The following is a 15,108-nucleotide window of genomic DNA, read 5'->3' on the forward strand; positions in this document are numbered from 1 at the left end:
TTTCTTCTTATGTAGCTCGGTGTCAAATTTATTTGTTTTGTCTTATAACACTGCTGTGAAGCGCCTTGGAATGTTTTACTATGTTAAAGGTGCTATATAGATATAAGTTGTTGTTGTTGACAATCTCACTTAGGGAGGTCATGGATGGCTGGTGTAGGAAAAGTCAAGGTTCTCACAAATACATTTAGAGATGTTTTTCTGAAGTTGGGATTTGGAAATGTTGCGACACTGAGAGCTTGAGTCTGCAACTGGGTGTGTTTATATTTCTCTGAGGCTGCTTGATCCACAAAAAGAAATGTAAAAATAAAATTCAGTATGCAAGAGAGTTTTATACTTTTAAAAAAACTATTAATTTGGTGTCGATTGAAAGTTCATGGTATGACAGAACGCAGTGCTGTAGTAACGTATTATAGTATGTATCACATGATGTATTACAGTGGTGCATTACCATAATTATACAGAGTGCATAACTGTGGTGCATTACAATAATTATTACAGTATATATTGCAATTACAGTGTTTATTACAGTGGTGTATTATTTTGTTCACAAGACATCAGAATTCGTTCTTACCTGAGGCAGTCATGAATATCTGATTCTTTCTCTCATGAAATATACCCAGTAATATTACATTCCCAGGACCACTTTCTGTATAAAACAGTATTCTTGTAAAAGCATTAAAAGGACCAGAAGCATAAATAAATCAATATTAAAAGAATCATTAGTAACGTGATGAATTATCATCTTCAGTACAATCTTCCCCTTGTATGATTGTGTCGATGGGAAGGTTACAAATGGTTCAGAAAATCTATTTTAGATGCATCACCTCTGATTTACAAGCCCCACAATTCAGAAATAGTACTTGGTTGCGCCATACAATATCAATGAACTGTTGGTTCCTGACCCATTATGATCCCCAGACTCTACTGACAGTCATACAATAACTTTCCTTACAGGGCAAGTGAAGTGGGGAGAGGGAGACAAAGATGGCCAGAGGTAACATAATATACCATTTGTCTTTCTGTGATGTATGGAGCAAAAACTTATTTTAAGTTAAGATGGGGCACAGAGCTGTCCTGAATTCACCCATCTGGCACAATGACGTGTGCTGTGACCGGTGATAGAATTGGCTGCAGTTGATTGTCTGCTGTGGCTCAGTGGGTAGCACTCTTGCCTCTGAGTCAGAAGGTTGTGGGTTCAAGTTCCACTCCAGAGCCTTAAGCACAAACATCCAGGCTGACACTCCAGTGCAGTATTGCAGGGGTGCTGCACTGTCAGAGGTGCTGTCTTTTGGATGAGATGTTTAACCAAGGCTCCGACTGCTCTTTAAGGTGGACGGAAAAAAATCCCTTGTCACTATTTCGAAGAAGAGCAGGGGAGTTATCCTTAGTGTCCTACCCAAGATTTATCCCTCAATCAACATAACAAAACAGATTATCTGGTCATTATCACATTGCTGTTCATGGGAGCTTGATGTGTGCAAACTGGCTGCCATGTTTCCGACATTAAAACAGTGACTACACTTCAAAAAGTATTTAATTGGCTGCAAAGTGCTTTGGGATGTCTGGTGGTTGTGCAAGGTGCTATGTAAATGCAAGTCTTTCTTTCTTTCTTGCCACTGGCTGGACAATGTACCAGCTCAACTGCCTAAGATTTCCCTCGCTGCTTCCAAAAGGTCCTCCACCTTATAGTGTCAGCCATTGACGCATTTTGGGTAATGTTGTTAAAGTGTCATTATCACCTCTTAAAGAACTGACTGCTGTGTTAGTTAGGGTTTCATCATAGGCAGTCCCTCGAACCGAGGATGACTTGCTTCCACGTCAAAATGTTCGCAGGTGTTTCAATGATGGACCTAAAATTCCAGGTCCGAACTAAATCTTGAAGGGTGGAAGATGCCTGTGCTTGGATTTTTTTAACGTGTGGTGACCGTTGCACACCAGCCACCACACGGGCTTGACAGAGCTAGGTTTTGGTCCAGTAGCAAGGATTAACCAAGATGATTGCAGAGGGTTTACTGCCATTGCAATGTCCCATCCTTTCTAATGGATAAACATATATGGTGGAAGATAGGAAAAAAATGTCAATTGAAAAAAAAACAAAGTAGCTGATCTGAAAACATTTATCCCACATTTTTTTAAGACATCTTACTTAATGTTAAGGTACTGAATGAATTAGTAACATGTGCTTATGGATGATATTAACAGACAGTAATGGGCTATCATTCTGTTAATAGGAAATTTAGAACTGAGTCAAAATGGACCAATTTCTTCTCAATGCATATCATTGTCTGCACAAAATAAACTGCCATTATTTCACCTATAGACATGAAAGTTGGGAGCCCAGAGCATTAATGATTGGTAGATGTTGGCTCTCAAAGATCCACTGAAAAGAAATCACTGTGGGATATATTTACTTCAGTCTTCCAGTAGCACTATTCCTGGTCCGTTATTCATTAGAATTTTTATTTTCAGCCCTTTTATAATTATGAAACATTATACTTTTTAATATATCAGTTGTCATCAATAGTAAGTGTTGGAATCACCATTGGTATGTGATGGTGAAAGTCAGGACAGAAAGAGTTAACTCCGTGTTAATCAATCCGCTCCTTGCTAACCACGACACCCGGAGTAATACTAATATTAGAATAGGAAGGTAATTCTTTTTTTTTATCGTGTTTTAAGTGTAAAAGAAAAAAAAAAGAACCCATTCCACAACTTCCTCCCTCTCAGTTTCATAAATTTTGATCAAAATCACTTACTTTCTTATGGCACAATCATCTCCAAAGAGGTGGTTAGATGTAATTATGGATATTTTTAGTGGAAAAACATTTCGTCCTTCTTTGTGATTTAAAATACCATTTTGTGTAATTAATAGTTCCTCATCTAGCTCATTACAGTGTGAAGGAGAAGTGAAACACAACAGCCTTATAGGTACTTAAGCTTGCCTCTCAGCTGGGCATTTGTAGGTGTATTAGACGAGGAGCTCACTCTGTGCTGTCAAATTAAATCTTACCCAAGGGTGTCAATATAGGAGAGCACCAGGGGTCCATACATAAATCAAGGTTCTAGCATTCATATTTAACATGTTCTCCCCATCAACTTGTCACTGAAACCATTAATTAATTAACTGATTCAGAGATGAAGAGTTTTTGAATGATCCCCATTTAGGTAATTACTACTGAGGGACATTTGTTGGAGTAATTTACTGCAGGCTAGCTTGTCGGCAGCTGTAGTTTAGAAATGGTTTTTAGAAAATGATAGAGCTGCAGTCATTTTTATGAGAATGAGAGGGCAGTTTGTAGCCAGTGAACTTGTGGTATGTTGTAAATCTCTTCATTTTTTTTTAAAGGGCGATGTTAATTTTTTTTTATAAGAATCCAACAGAAGTGTTTTTTTTATAATGGCAAGTGGGCAGACAACCTTATTAACTCAAACAGTGCTTGTGTTTTAAGAGGAGAATTGAATAAATTGATACAGTTGATTCCACTTCAGCAAGGTGTAGTAAGTAAATATTTCTGTGAAATGAGTAAATTGGATGCACAACTCTTTCAGCAGCAGCCATTGTCTTCATCCCCTTCCAGTAACTGCTTTCAGCCATGTGCCTTACAGTATTATGTGTTTTGTTTTAAAAGCAAAAGTGCCCATATTGCGCATTTACCGTGTTTTACAGATTAATTCATAGGTAGCTACATCATGTACCACCTCCTGCATGCCCACTGTACTGTATATTTTACCTTTCCATCAAAATATAGCAAATTAAACAGCGTAACCACAGAGCAGAGCTTTCTGACTGCTACACATAACCTGCTCGTCACACTTTTGATCTCAGGCAGGTTGTACCATTCAGCTGCTTGAAAATAACGACTGAAAAGGGGTGAATAAAATAGAACCAAAAATGGAATCAAAAGGACATCAAAGAAAACCAGAAGAGGCAGATGCACTCTGAGCAGGTCAAAGAAAGGAGTGTGAGAGAGAGGGTTGTAGAAATGTTGCAAAACAGGTGTGAGGGGCTTAAAGGATTAACTCAATGGTCAGGGTTATTCATATGTTAATATATTCACAGGGCTAATGACAGGATAATTCACACATAGGCTAAGTGTGTAAGGGTTGAGGCGTGTGCACATATTAAATTCAGGTTAGCCCGAGCTAGCTGAGGTGCCTCAACCTAGAAAAATCTGTGACATTAAGCAGACTCTATCATGATATAAAACAGGATAAATGATATAGAACTGAATAGGTGATGATTTAAATGTTTTGGAATCCTATAGTAATATGCAGCTTATGGTCTCGAATGGTTTGATAAACAGTGTTTTTGTGTTTAAGACATCTTTCATTTTACGTAAAGCACAACAGACATTATTCTCTGTAACGTGCTTATACTTCACCAATTAAAATTGAACACTAAGCGGATGAGAATTGTATTAGACGCATAAAGCTGTTTTATTTGAATTCTTCTTTGTTACTTTACTTTGATGGTTGCATTTTATTTCGGGCTCCTGGCTGTTCAAGTGCGTACGTGCTCATTTTAAATGTGAATATCATTTACATTTCTTTAGGAGTTCATTTCGCGATCATGCTGCCTTTTAAAAATCCAACAGAAAGGATTTTGAACATAGTAATTGACCAAGCAGCTTATCCTTTTTTCATAAATCAATTCCACCCTACCTGCCTCCTCACCACATCCCTCTATGTCACTCTTCTCTTTAGAAATGCATCCAGTTGTCTCTTAAACCCATTTAGATGGTCCGCTTGTTAACTTATTGAACAACTCTGCTTCCTCTTAGGTGAAAAAACTTTGCCCAATTCCCGTTCTTGCTTTTAGCTCCTTAATTTTTAAAATCATATTCCCTTTTGCCTCTTGAGTCAGAAGGTTGTGGGTTCAAGTCCCACTCCAGGGACTTGAGTACAAACATCTAGGCTGACCCTCCAATGCAGTGCTGAGGGAGTGCTGCACTGTCAGAGGTGCCGTCTTTCAGATGAGATGTTAAACCGAGGCCCAGTCTGCTCTCTCATGTTGACTTAAAAGATCCCAGGCACTATACCAAAGAAGAGAAGGGGAGTTATGCCTGGTGTACTGGCCACTATTTATCCCTCAATCAACATAACAAAACAATTAATCTGGTCATTATCATATTGCTGTTTGTGGGAGCTTGCTGTGCGCAGATTGTCTGCCGCATTTCCCACATTACAACAGTGACTAAGTATTTCATTGGCTGTAAAGTGATTAATATTGACCAGGACACAGGGGAGAACTCTCCGACTCTTCTTCGAAATAGTGCTATATGATCTTTTATTTCCAACAGAGAGAGTAGACGGAGCCTCGGTTTAATGTCGTATCCGAATGATGGTACCTCCGACAATGCAGCACTCCCTCAGTACTGCACTGGAGTGTCAGCCTAGATTTTTATGCTCAAGTCTTTGGAGTGGGATTATGAACCCATAATCTTCTGACTCAGAGGTGAGAGTGCTACCCACTGAGCCGCAGCTGACACAAGGCAGATAGCCCCGTGTTTCGCAGATGCAACTGTAGAAGTGCTGCTTCAGGAGATCAAAGCAGCGGAGGGAGGTTCTTCGTGGAACAGAGTGAGGCAGACCTGCTCCAAAGTGGAGATGCTCGCAAGCAATAGAAGGAGGTGAGGAAGACAGTAACTGCTAACTCCAACAACCCATGCAGAGGTGCTCAGTGCTGGAATAATCTTACATGATCAGGCAAGGTAAGAGGATCCAGCTACATCTTCAGTGCAATGCACTGAGCATGTTTGCCACTTCCGATGGCCTACTGTATTGAAGCGCTTGAATTGCTTACCATCAATTTCCAGGTGGTAGTGTGTTACTCTTTACACCTCAGGCGTCACCTGCAAGTGTTCCTTCATCATATCCTTTCATGCTTTCAACCCACTAAAAGTATGTCAATGTTTAGAGCATTCACCTACCATCACCCCCATGATAGACCTGGGTTTGAATGCATTTCATGAAAATCAAAGTTCATTCTCACTTTTTCTATTCTTTTTAAAAGAGAAGAGAGATACCAGTGGAGAGAATTTGGCTAAAGAAAGTCAACCCCAAGCCTCTGCCTTTTCACCTTTAAGGGAAAGAAGCTTTAGAGCTCTGGCAGGGAGTCAGAGACAGGAAAGAGGAGGGCAGGTTTTAGCTGCATGATATTATTCCTTCTCATCCTAGTGTCGGCAGGCTATATTATTAAAATTTCACGCTAATCTATCTGAAGGTGACCTGTGACCTGTGTACCTCAGTATTGTGTGCAGTTTTGGTCTCCTTACCGAAGAAAGGATATACTTGCCATAGAGGGAGTGCAGCAAAGGTTCACCAGACTGATTCCTGGGATGGCAGGACTGTCGTATGAGGAGAGATTGGGTCGACTAGGCATGTATTCACCCGAGTTTAGAAGAATGAGAGGGGATCTCATTGAAACATATAAAATTCTGACTGGTTGGACCCACTGGATGCGGGGAGGATGTTTCCCCTGGCTGGGAAGTCTAGAACAAGGGGTCACAGTCTCAGGATACGGGATAGGAAATTTAGGACCGGGATGAGGAGAAATGTTGTCACTTAGAGGGTGGTGAACTTGTGGAATTCTCTACCACAGAAGGCTGTGAAGGCCAAGTCACTGAATATATTTACGAGGGAGATAGATAGATTTCTAGAAACAAAAGGCATCAAGGGGTATGGGGAAAAAGCGGGAATATGGTGTTGAGATAGAGGATCAGCCATGATCACATTGAATGGTGGTGCAGACTCGAAGGGCCGAATGGCCTACTACTGCTCCTATTTTCTTTGTTTCCATGTAACCCATTCTAACTTCTCTTCCTCTTTTCTTCCTCTAGATGTACGCAAGGAAGAAGAAGCAGGTCCCTCCGCATCTGCATGTCCTGCACATTAGAACACACCTCATCACTCCCTCCCTCACTCCCTCCCTCCTTCCCAAGCACTAGCTCAGAGACAGCCACCCTGGAGGGAGTAGAATGTGAGTCGCAGCAGCGTGCACTGGAGGAAACGCACATGCTGAGCAGGAGCAACTTGGTGGTGGAACATAAGGGGACAGATGTTGCTGATCTGAGGATCAGGATACATTGTCCCTTGGCTGAAGAGCCTATGGATCCAGTTCTCACAAGCACTGCTTTTAAAAGAAGTCTGCTTACAGAGCATCGAGTCTGTATGTCGGCATGAGGGGAGCTGTGCCTGATGGTGGATTGAGTGAAGAAGTTCATTACCCAGATGTGCAATCCTGTGAAGCATAGCTTTGCGGCCCTGTAGCCCGCCATGGATGGTGTGTGGCAGCTCCACATGGATCTGCAGCAGGGGGCTCCACCACAGAGGTCCGAGGAGCTGTCCGTGCTTCCACCATGGACGTTCAGACTGCTGCCATTGAGGCCTGGGGTCACATTGGTCAGGGGCATCTCTTTTGGTCTCCAAGTGATTTGGACCATGATACAGATATGCTGGAGTAGCAACATGCAGCTCGTCCACTTCGTCCAAGAGAATGGGACTACTCCTTTCCATCTTGCAACTCAAATCTTGAGAGCCATTGCGCATGTCCCCTCACTATCCATTTCTGTTCATGTTGTGGTGTCACAATTACAAAACTGCTGCTCCAGTCACTGTTGCACATTATTTTGCCAAGATTATAAACTGAGCTCTTTATCGAACCTATACTCAAAACTAATGGAAATTAGAAAATTAGAGCACATTATCCTGTGTATACACCAGGAGGCGTTTTTCAAGCCGATTCTTTGTGTAATAGTATAAACCTTTTTGAAAATACTGCAGAGACAGTGAGACAGAGTAAAATTGGCTTGAGAAGCTCAGTAGTGACTTCTTTGAAAAGAAAGGGTGGGGGGGAAAGCCTTTAGTGGTGGGAGATAATTGTAAAGAAAGCCAGACTATTCTCAGGTGACAAAAAAGTGACACAGCAAAACCCATCCAAACAATTCTAGAGTTAACTTTTTGACCTTACCAGTCTATTTTTCTATATGCATATTTTGTATTTGAAACAATTAGAAGTGGAAGAACAAAGGGTTAAATTAGATTTTAGAATTATAGACAGACTTGACCTTCATCAGACAAGCCTCACTTTTTCTAGTACCTCTGGGACTTGGTGCTTTCAGTTCCAATACAGCACAGTGTCTGTCCATTGCTGGCCTTGTCACTATACTGACCTGTGTCTTTTTAGATGTAGCAGCACTGCGCAATGACAATCAAATTGACTTGAACTCCCTTCTGTCTTCTGTTCAGGATAATGAAGATATTTGACAGCTCTTTTCATGACTCTTCTTTAAGTGCTAGGTTAGCAAAATACCTTCTGTCAGCCAAAGCAGTAAACAAGGTCAAAGGTGACAGGAGAATGTAATGAAACTATTGGATAAAAAGAATAGGAAATATCCAGCCACCAGGAAGGGTTGTCTGCAGAAGGACAGGTCATCACTGATTGGTAGATAGCAATTCGGCTATTGCTTGATTCCTTAAACATTCCTTAAGATACTTTGAAAATTGAATTTTTGCCAAACTTAATAGAATACACATTTTTTCCAGTGTTTTGTTATAGCTCTTAAATAACTATTTTGTGAAAAAAAAAAAGCTGTGCATCATATTGAGCAACATGGTGCAAAACTAAACAGTTGTACAACATTCTGATCAGCCATTTTAGAAATGTGGAAAGTGATCAACTAATTACCTTCATAGGCACCTTCTGGTAGCTGGCTACAGAGTGACAATGGCTTGAGACAAGATCACATCCCTACTCCCTTCTCATGAAATGGAAATCTAAGAGTGAAGAAAATCATAATGGGGAAAATGAGGAGAAACTTGTCCTTTCTTGTGCAATTAAGCTATTTTTTTCTCGATCCGCTTTTCTCCTCCCTTCCTGTCATGTTGACCCCCCTACTGAATATAGCTCCACAGGAGCCAGTTGCCCATCAGTACCTCACCAAAGTAGCAATTATTCATGTATGAGCCTTGCTGATCTGAATGTTGGCAGGGCATTAGACTGGACATCAGAGCCAAAACCAATCGTGCCCTCACTCAATGTCCATATGCATGTATTCCAGCAGGGATAGCAATTAGGAGAACAAACTGTGCCCTAAGCTATCTCAGCACAGCTAAGAAGTTTTTTCCTTCTTTTTAAAAAATTTAACGTGTGTTTTTATTTGATAATGTACATCCAAGCACGATTACAGATAAAGCGCATGCATTAACTCCATGATTGAGATATGTTAAGCCATGTAGGGACATTAGAAATCGTGGTCATCGTGGTCATCGTGCTGCTTCAGCTTCTTGATCTGGCTCTTGTGGTGTCCAGCCGCATCCTGTAAATGCTGGATTTCCTGCTCATGGTGATGAATCTCCTCTTGATGATGATGCTTCAGTTTCTCAATCTGATCTCTTTTGAAGCTGGAACATTCCTATTTACTACGGCTGCCAACACAGTGGAGAAACTCACTGAGCCATCAACGGAACTCTAATTCTTCAGTGTAAAAGATTATTTTATTCAGTTGACCCCATGTTCCTGGAGGCTATCTCTTTTCCATTAAGTGAGATAAGAGCTGACTTGGGAGAGAATATCCTTTCTTTTAGCCTTCATAAGTCAGATGTAAATTCAGGTTTACCAGTCTCACTCTCATGACATCTGAAGGAGTTCTAATTCTACATGACATTACTATCAAAATTCAACTGCGAGAGATTCGAATTTGAAAGCATGCAGAGCAGAAAGGTCATTGACCAGAAACTTAACTGGACCAGCCAGATAAATACTGTGGCTATAAGAGCAGGTCAGAGGCTGGCTATTCTGTGACGATTGACTCACTTCCTGACACCCCAAAGCCTTTCCACCATCTGTAAGGCAGATGTCAAGAGTGTGATGGAATGCTCTCCACTTGCCTGGATGAGTGCAGCTCCAACACACAAGAGGCTCAACACCATCCAGGACAAAGCAGCCCACTTGATAGGCACCCATCCTCCACCACCTTAAACATTCACTCCCTCCACCACCGGCACACCATGGCTGGAGTGTGTACCATCTACAAGATGAACTGGCCAAGACTTCTTTGACAGCACCTCCCAAACCCGTGACTGCTATCACCTAGAAGGACTAGGGCAACAGTTGCATGCGAGCACTACCATCTCCAAGTTCCCCTCTTAGTCACACACCATCCTGACTTGGAAATATAGTCGCTGGGTCAAAATCCTGCAACTCCCTCCCTAACAGCACCGTGGGAGTACCTTCACCATAGGGCTTGCAGCGGTTCAAGAAGGCAGCTCACCACTACCTTCTCGAGGGCAATTAGGGATGGACAATGAATGCTGGTCTCGCCAGCGACACCCACATCCCATGAATGAATAAAAAAAGCAGGGAAGACTGGATAACTACCCTTATGCTGAGAGAGTTAGATAAAGAGTTGTGGGAGGAGCCGCATGTGGAACATGGACCAGTTAGGCCGAATGGCCTGTTTCTGTACTATACATTCTAAATAAAAGTGAGAGTCATGTCTATCTTTTCTCCCACTCTCAAAATGTTGACAGTAGGCAGGTGACCTGTTCTCGAAACATCAATGCAAAAGGATGCGTCACAGCTGGGGATAACAATTTAAAAAATCACTGAAGCCGATAAATTTGCTTAAGAGTCGTAAGACCAGTGAAAACTAATCTCCAAATAGTGGGAGATATAGCAAAGGCTTTTTTTCTATCAGGAACTGAACCCCTCCTCTCTAATGTAATGTCAGGATGTCATCCTACCAAATCCTTTTCAATGTCCTCCCCTGCCGCCCCGCCCCTTCCATTTCTCTCCTGATGGAATGACTCATGCTGGGCTACAGTTCCACAAGCAGCAGCCACATTCCAGTACTTTGCCCAAGTGACCATTCTTCATACGCATTTATCGACATTTTCAGCAGGATATTCATTCACAGGGGAGAGCATCACAGCTGAGCCCAATCCTCTCCTCACTTGATGTCCATCCAGGTAGATTTTCCAGCAGGGGTTCCTGGATAGCAATCGATGGCTGATTTATCACTCCCTTAGCCTGGGGACATGGCAATCAATGATACAGCTGCCACCAATACCTCAGCTAAGATCAGTTCCTTTTTTTTAAAAAAAAAAGAAAAATGACTTTGCTCCCATTTTTCCGAATCCTCTCGCTCTTCTGAAAGTGCCGACTTGTACTGAGGGACAGTTCCATTCCTAGTGTATCCCTTAATTCAGCAGTCATTACATGACTTACTATTATATTAGTAAATTTTAACAGTTTGCATCATAGAATATTGCAGACAAACATTCTAAAGCATGTAATCTGAAACACCAAATCTGAAATAACTTAAGTAGATGTTGCTAAAATTGATATTTCTGTCAAAGGATTTTCTAAGTGAGCTAAAAATGTACCAGTTGTACGGAATAGAAATCCCTCTGCATGCCTCAATTTAAATGGGACTGGTGAATAATAGCAGTTTAGTCTCATAACTGAATATTGTGCCAAAAAATATTGCTGAATGGCTGCTACCAAGGAAAAGGAATTTAGTTTTGTGGGTTAAGTGTGTATTTTATTAACTTTAGAAAGATGATCCAAAACAGGTTAAAATGTCAGTAGCATTTCATAAAGCCTGATTTTATAGTTAGTGTATTATATACCTGGTTATATTACATTTCTTTTGCTACTTCAAAGAGTAGAGTGATGTTAAGGTAATCCTGGCATGCTGTGAAGGAGAAAGTGTAGAAGACCAGAAATTGGAAGACAATGTATAGTACAATGACATGCATGTATTAGATAATAAATGTAGTGTTTCTATAAGCAAACACTTCATGCAAAAGCTAATCTGATTAATTTTGCCAAGCAGGTTTGTTTTTGCAGTCTTTCAGAGATTTCTGTTGAATTAATGATTTGCTCTGTTTGGAGAGCAAACACACTAAAATGAGCAGACTGTGGCAACTTTAGGGAACAAGCATCCTCATCTGCAGTAAACTGGGTCCCTATATAATACTGAACCAGTCTGCTGTAGTCAGAACATTTCATTGAGTTTTTAACACTTTGAATGCTCTGGTTTGGTAACAAAACATACAGCACAGGAGGAGGCCATTCGGCCCATCGTACCTGTGCCAGCAGTTTGAAAGAGCTATCCAATTAGTCCCATTCCCCAACTCTTTCGCCATAGCCCTGAAAATTTTTATTTTTCAAGTTTATATCCAATTCCCTTTCTAAAGTTATGACTGAATCTGCTTCCACCACCCTTTTAAGCAGTGCAGCCCAGATTATAATATCTCGTTGCCTAAAAAAATCTCTTCATCTCCCCTCTGGTCCTTTTGCCAACTATCTTTGATTGGTGTCCTCTGGTTACCAACCCTCCTGCCAATGGCAACAATTTCTAATTATTTACTCTATCAAAACTCCTCATCATTTTGAACACCTCTATTAAATATTCCATCATCCTTCTCTGATCTAAGGAGAACAATTTCAGCTTCTCTAGTAACTGCACATAACTGAAGTCCCTCATCCCTGGTACCATTCTCGTAAATCTCCTCTGCACCCTCTCCAAGGCCTTGACATCCTTCCTAAAGTGCCCAGAATTGGACTCAGTATTCCAGCTGATGCCTAACCAGTGATTCATAGAACAATTTACCCAATTTTTTCCTCTAGCCACTTCAAAGTGCAGGGTTCATTCACTGGACTCGTGCATGGTATATTTCTGGGATCCAATGGCATTTTTATCAATTAGAAAGATATTTTCCCCTAAATCGAAACATTGTCAATTTCAAGGACTATGAGTAGATTCCCCATGGCGATACTGATGATGAGTCAGAGGATAAACTAGTCTATAATGACAGGAGTGTAACGCACAAGATTATAATACTTGTGAATGTGTTATAGTGTTGAATCCATTGAATGCCCAAGGATCTATCATTGACTCACTCCTCTTCCTGATCTATCTGCTACGATATGGTGAAAATATCCATAGCCATGAAGTCAGTCTTTGCATGCATGCTGATGACAGCCAGCTTTGTCTCCCCACCATTCTCTTGACCACTTGACTGTTCCCACACTGTCAACTGGCTTGCTTGACATCCACTTGTAGACGAGTTGCAACCTAAGGACATACTAGTCTGAAAAAGCCTGATCTCGTCTGATCTCAGATGCAAAGCAGAGTAAGACCTGGTTAGTACTTGGAAGAGAGATCGACTGGGAATACCAGGTGCTATAGACTTTCCAACAGAAGAGTTGTAGACGAGTTGCAACTTCTTCTAGTTCAACATCAAGAACATCATCTCCAGTCCATTGCCACTGTTTCCATTCCTCACCCACCCCACCTCCCCAAACGCTCAGCACGTGGCTCTCTCTCAGACTGGAGCTATTGGTTCACAATCTTGGGACGCTGTTCAATCCTGAATTTAGTTTTAAATGCAACATCACAAGTACTGCTTATTTCAACTTGCACAATATCACCGACCTATGCCCCTAGCTCAGCTCCTCTGCCTTTATAAGCTCCAGACTCAACAGCTCCAATGCCTTCTTTACAGGTCAGCCATCCTCCACACTCCATAAACTCCAACTTGTCCAAAACCTTTCTACCTCTATCCTGTCCTGCACAAGATCATACATCCCAATTCAACCCCATCCTCAGTAATCTGCATTGATTCTTTGACTCTCAACCATGAAATCGACAAATCTCTCTCTTACCTTGAAATATCTCTGCAATTTTCTTCTACTCCACATTCCCAGCCAGATGCTCTGTTTTGTATCTGCCCCTCCCTTCACTCTACCATTTGTGGCATAGTCTTCAGCTGCCTTGGGGCTACTATCTCTGGAACTCTCTTTATAAATTCTCCCATCCCTCTCTAGTCCTTTGGAATCCTTCTCAAAACTCATTTCTTTGATCAAGCATTCTGTCAGCCTTCCTAAATACTCCCTTCCTGGCACGGAGTCTGCTCAGCTTACTTGCATTTGTTTGTGAACTGTTTTTTAAGCTAAAGGTGCTATATAAATGTAAATTGTAGTTGTTGCTCACATTAAATTGGATCAATGCTGTTTTATAAGGACAGAAGCGTTATACCATATCATGTAGAAGATATTAATCTGCTGCTGAAGTGAATCTGTGCCCCTTAAGGCCACAAAGTTAAAAGCTATTAATTCCTTTCCCCACAATTTGAGTGAGATCAATCAGTACTGGATGCTTTCATTCAGAACATAGTTGCGGTTCAGGTTATAACCCTGGGTTTGTTTGTCATTTTAATGTGTTGGCTAAAATGAATTAAGAGGCTGTAGATATTCTGACTCTGGGATTCTTTGTTTTTGGAAAGTTTCTCTTTACTTTGCAAATGACTGCCTTTGTTTCTGTATGTGTGTTTTTAATATTTCTTGCAGTAAGTTAAAGGGTGTGGTCTAGGACAGTAATATTATGCCATGTAAAACACAAGGGGGTAGATTTTCAACTTACCACCCAGGCATAAAACGGACATTGCAGATTGGCCGCTCATAGAAACTGCTCGATTTTCATTTCCATTTTATGCCCAAGCAGCAAATTGAAAATCAATCCCAATGTATTACTTCTGCGAAACTGTAGGTGTCTGTCTCTTTAAGGCTAAAAGTTTTTACTGCTGCTAAGTGAACACAGGGTGAGTTCATATTGACATCAATTAAGAGGTAGTTGCTGTTAAATAGATACTTGATAAGTTCATACAGGGATAAATTAAGAGGATGTCGGCATTCAGGGGGTCGTTCAGCCTGACTCCCTGCCTCTCTTCCGCGCCTACATCCGGGCCAGGGTGTCCTTGGAGATGGAGCACGCGGTGTCCACCGGTACGCTCGCGGCCTTCCGCGAGAGGTGGGCACCGGAGGGACTGGAGTGCATTATTACCCCCGGCAACCACATTTTAATTTGATTTTATTTGTTTTAAAGTTTAATTTGTTTTAATTGTCGGTTTTAGTGTCTCCCTCCCCTTTTATAGGGGGCACTTGTAAAAAATTATGATTTTGGTGCCCAAAAAAAAACAAAAAAAAACTACAAACAAATACCAAAAAAACCCAAAAAAAAAGGGCATTTGAAAAATGTTGGAGTGTTCCCCAGATTGGGGGGGCACTTGATTTAACTGTTAATTTTGTCTCCTTTAAAAAGA

The 15,108-nt window shown here is 41.2% G+C and overlaps 1 pseudogene; it reads left to right on the forward strand.

Moving 5' to 3' along the window:
- Nucleotides 1-13,080: 13,080 nt before the first annotated feature.
- LOC139269844 (5S ribosomal RNA) lies at nucleotides 13,081-13,199 on the forward strand (annotated as a pseudogene).
- Nucleotides 13,200-15,108: the final 1,909 nt, after the last annotated feature.

Source organism: Pristiophorus japonicus, chromosome 8 (genome assembly GCF_044704955.1).
Source record: "Pristiophorus japonicus isolate sPriJap1 chromosome 8, sPriJap1.hap1, whole genome shotgun sequence".
Lineage (NCBI taxonomy): Eukaryota > Metazoa > Chordata > Chondrichthyes > Pristiophoridae > Pristiophorus > Pristiophorus japonicus.